This window comes from Bombyx mori, chromosome 13, assembly GCF_030269925.1.
Source record: "Bombyx mori chromosome 13, ASM3026992v2".
Classification (NCBI taxonomy): Eukaryota; Metazoa; Arthropoda; class Insecta; order Lepidoptera; family Bombycidae; genus Bombyx; species Bombyx mori.
Window position 1 is genome coordinate 1,751,918 of NC_085119.1, and position 5,325 is coordinate 1,757,242.

The 5,325-nt window shown below is 35.9% G+C and overlaps 1 long non-coding RNA gene across 1 annotated transcript; it reads right to left on the reverse strand.

The window, feature by feature from the left end:
• Positions 1–2,701: 2,701 nt before the first annotated feature.
• LOC134199938 (uncharacterized) lies at positions 2,702–4,250 on the reverse strand. The gene is made up of 3 exons (XR_009974613.1): positions 4,017–4,250; positions 3,136–3,391; positions 2,702–2,851 (listed from the first exon to the last, which is right to left on the reverse strand). It is a non-coding gene; the product is annotated as an uncharacterized LOC134199938 (long non-coding RNA).
• Positions 4,251–5,325: the final 1,075 nt, after the last annotated feature.

Here is a 5,325-nt window from a genome sequence, read left to right on the forward strand (position 1 = left end):
CGCGTAGTACTATTATTGACACGTTACAAAGTCGGCTTTGACGTCGGGATGGACTCTTGTGTCCACTTAATACCGAGGTTGTCAGCGTGAGCGTGCGCGTATTACATCTGAATCAGAGCGCGAACAGCATGACTTCTGATTTAAGTGTCATTCAATTTTCAGTCAACGCCTGCTTCTGTGTAAGCTATATTCGAATCGCGTTTGGTATTAGAATTACATAACACTAACTGAAGTGTTATTTAGTGATAAGCAACAAGAACTGTAGGATGTGGACCCGGGACGTGATCACCGAAGTCGCTGTCCCCCGGGACCGCACGTCCCGAACTGGCGGGCCACTAAAATGTACCTCGTGCTTGTCTATACTAATATTATAAAGAGGAAAGATTTGTTTGTTTGTTTGTTTCGAATAGGCTCCGAAACTACTGGACCGATTTGAAAAATTCTTTTTCCATTAGAAGCCGACATTGTCCCTGATGAACATAGGCTACTTTTTTTATTATTTTTTTTTATATATTTTTGGTTTCATGTGTGTTTTAATGTTTCCGAAGCGAAGCGAGGGCGGGTCGCTAGTAAAATATAAAAGTGAAGTCACTGATCACACTTTTTTTTATTATCCTTGTAGGCAGACGAGCATGGAGACTGATGGTGAGTGGTTACCGTCGCCCATGGACTTCAGCAATGCCAGGAGCAGAGCCAAGCCACTGCCTACCGTTAAGTATTCTCCACAAGCTTCATTTGAAGAAAGGCATGTCATAGCGCTCGGGAAACACCATGGAGGGGAGCTCATTCCAAAGCCGGACGGTACGTGGCAAAAAAGATCTCTGGAAACGCACTGTGTATGATCGCAGTGGCTCCAGGTAGTATGGATGAACTCTACTCCGGTGGCGGGCGGTGTGACGATAAAAACAAGATGAGGGTATCACCTCAAACAATTCCTCAAAGCACCACACATGTTTTCAGTTAGGCCTCATATTTCAATGAAAAAAACCACTATTACTGTCTGTTGCATTGCAGTATATTTTGAGACAAGGACACGACCCAGTCTTAATGAAGCCCATGGACTCTACAGGGTGAACATAGTTGGAATTTTAATTGGATGTTCAAAGGGCCAATCAAACTTATCCGTTCGTGTTCATAAAAGTCTACAACGCGCATTTCATATTGTTTAACGAAAAAAAAAGATGTGTGGTGTCGTGGGACACCGGATAGGAACGATGTTCATTATTATAAAAATATTAATTTTAAGTTCTATTCGAGGTATAAAGAAAATAAAACTGGAGGTTTCGCAACAACCCACGGTCGTTCGGTAACGTGCGAACTTATTGTGGTACACTTCATTCACGGTTGTTTGCATAAGAGGTGAAGGTGGACTCCCTCTGGAGGGTCGGGGTATTTATAAGACACAAAAGTTGACTTAGAATATTTCTTTCAGTACACTTTGCTCTTATTTCATTGATTGCTTAAACGATTTGAATTAAGTTTTTAACGTTAAAGTTGAATGCTTTATTTAACAACAGCGATGGCCTAATTACATGTTTTATTTAAAAATAATAATTAATAGATTAGTTAATTAGAAATAATTTTATGAGTCCTTTCAGAAGTCGCTAAGAAAAGATTAGAAGCGTTTAGAAATAATATGAATTAATAATGCACATAATGATTGATGACGTCATCACTTTGTTGGGGTGCGAAAGAGATAGCGTAGTGCTAATACCACAAGCACTCTTCGTATTCCTTCTTTAAAATAATTATTTAAAAAGCCGTTCCATATTCAACAGTCGTGAGCGAGATAAAACCGTTTTAGAAGCAAACTACCTATTACAAAATACTATCATCAACGAGGGGATCTTTATGACAACTGACACTTTTTAACTTTGTTAATGCGAATAAAATAATGTATACAATCAAATATAGAAAACATTTCTAATACAGTAATCTGCAAAAAGTTTTAAAATACCACAGAAATTGTTAGTCTGAAGTGGTGACTTCGACGAAACATAAAAGAAGATAAAACACATTTGAATCAATCATTTAAAGAGTGTGCTGCTAATTTTGACACCATTTGAATTTGGCTCCGTTTGACTCACGCATATTGAGGTACCGTAACTGGGCAGTTTGATGACACTAATCTGCCCTTTTCTGTCGTGAGGCCATCAAGAATTCTAAATTAAAAATTAATGACTCTTATCCTTATGCTGTTAGGAATTTCACCTCCTATCTCAAGATAGTCACGCATTTGTAATCTGGTATCTCTGGGCTCGGTAATCCACTTAACATTAGTTAAACTATCTCTCTAATTTATTGTGGTAAGAAGTAATATAACCGCATCAATGTTACTTTATGTTAGTAGTAACGTACAAACGTAGCAATAACGATTTATATTACAAGTTTCCCTAGGTAATTCTCGTTTTGAATTTCACATAAACGTACACCGCGTAATACAAATACGACAAAAGAATAATTGCACAATTACGGCCCCCACAAAACCGAACGCTTAAAATTCGCAGAAATAAATAAATTTAGATATGTAATAAACCGTATTGATATGTTTTATCTCGGATCGAACGGCTGTTCTGAAGGCAATGGCTCTCAAATTATTTTACGAAGCTCCTTTTTCAATGATGTAATAAAAAAAACGCTTTTTAGTGTTATTTGGCAAGATTAAAAAGAGGGTTTCGGTTTGGTGCTGATTTAAAGACGATTTACAATATGTTTTTTTTTTATTATAATAAAAGGAAAACACCTGATATTAACATTTAAAAAGCGGCAAGTAAAATAAATATTTTCCATTAAATTATCGTGCTGCGTATAGATCAGTTGTTTCAGTTATTTATTTCTACAGCGCAAGGCTCTGAAAAAATGAACTTTCACATTTCCAATATTTTAGGTGGACTTACAGTACTAAGCCTGAGTACTTGACAGTCACAAGACTGACTTAGGTAAAAGTTAAAAATCAAACATTAAAAAAAAATATTAGCCAGCAATCGGGACCATTCATTTTGGAAAAAAACATCTATATTGTTCGACCAACAGGGTTATAACTCTAATGCGGTAAAAAAATTTATCTTACATTTATTACGTAGCTTACAATCAAAACAGGTCTAATAATAATTTCAGGAAATAATAATTACTCACATAAACTTCTATAATTTCATTCATATAATTTTCATTCATTTTGGTATATCTAAAGAGGTTTGTTAGTCGACAGTATATTCCGACTGTTACATACAATGAACTTCAATCAAGCTCATTTAAAAGTGACTTCCAAACGCCCCTTTACGTATAAAACTTTGAGCTCCACTGTCGGATGGCACTCGATATCGGGGGGTGATTTACGCAGTGTGCCTGCTTGATACATTGCCTCTCGATTCGCTCGATGTGTGACGCATTACTGTAATTGTTTCCTATCTATGTTTACTGTGTGAGCAACGATGAGTTAGTGTTACGCGTAAGGGATAATGTAGAAAATTCTTACGACATAAAGCAAGGTAAAATTATCATCGATCTAATCTCTACTACATATTGAATGTATTAAATAAATATAATAAATAAATATATAATAAATAAATATAATAAATAGGAATAACATCGTGTAATAAAAATGAAACCCGCAAAATTATAATTTGCGTAATTACTGGTGGTAGGACCTCTTGTGAGTCCGCACGGGTAGGTACCACCACCCTGCCTATTTCTGCCGTGAAGCAGTAATGCGTTTCGGTTTGAAGGGTGGGGCAGCCGTTGTAACTATAATTGAGACCTTACAACTTATATCTCAAGGTGGGTGGCGCATTTACGTTGTAGATGTCTATGGGCTCCAGTAACCACTTAACACCAGGTGGGCTGTGAGCTCGTTCACTCATCTAAGCAATAAAAAAAAAAAAAAAAAAATACAAATAAAAAAGGCTTTTATTTCATACAAGAGACATAAAAACAAAAATTAACGCAACGTGATCTATTCTATAATATATTTAATTAATAAATACGTTTGTTGAATAATATTAGGTATTATTTCTCACTTGCAAGACCCCTCCTCGGGTAGAGGCCTCCTTCAAGGATAGCTAATCTTTTCTAGATTGGGTAATTTTAATACAGTTTGTAGTTGCTACTTCCTTTATATGGTCTTCCCCTCTTTCTTTTTCCTAGTGGGCCCTTTCATAGTGTTACTTTTTTGTCCATCTCTGGTCTTGAAGGCTATATGTCCAGTTGATTTCCATTTTAAAGTTAAGGCTTGAACTAATACATCAGTTGCCTTGCTAATTTTTATAATTTTTGATTGACGGATTTTCTGCTTTTTTTTTTTAAATATAGCATAACACGCTCCATTCCTTTTTGGCATGTGACTATTTTGTTTACTTACTTACTGAACTTCCATGTTTGGCATCCGTATAATAAGCAAGACAGAAGGCAAGAATTTAGAACTTTGGTTTTGAGATCAGTGAGATTGAATGTATTACTGAATACAAAACTTTTATCCAAGAACGATTTCCATGATCAATAAGGAATTTCAAAACTAGCTTGATTACTGGGAAAGCAAAAGGCCTTGTATGATTTGGTTCCGTTGACCCTATCTACATATTTCTACCAGGATACAATTAGTATTAGGAGGGAGGACATATGTCTTGTCGGATAATCCGGATTCACCCTAGGTGCTTTTAGGCTATACAAGCACCGGTTACCGTCCTCGTCAAACTCACCGAACACGACCAAGATTTCCACGAGCAACCTCCTAACCCATAGACAGCCTACTAAATTTCTCGCCGGATCTCCGCAGTGGGTCGCGATTCCGATCCGTTAGTAGATTCTGCGAGAAATTCCCTCAGGTTGAGTCCGTGAGCTCACCTACCAGTCCGACAGTATTTGTTGACATAATTATTGCATTATTTGCAACGTTTTGAATTCTGTACAGCTTTCGTGATCACGGATGACCATAAATTACAATTTCCATTTAGCAGTACTGAATCTTAGATGATAATTGTATTCTATTAATTTTAGTAACATAATTCATAGGGATTTATAATTGAAATCTTTAAAAATCTATTTTTGATGGAATTTAAGCAAACAAGTTTTCGATAATTATTTAATTTGTCAATTTTATTTGCACGAATTTGTAAACAAAGATTGATTTCCTGATGGCCGTATGCACTTCTGCCTACAAGGGCAATAAAAAAAAATGTATTTCGTACTAACATACTTACAACTTCGACTGCTTATAGTAGCCCTATATATTAAACATTATGCATTGATATTTGATTTTAGACCGATTTTATTACTACGATAATGCTTAAAATCTCCAACTAAATCAATTTGATGCATATTTTAAAGCCA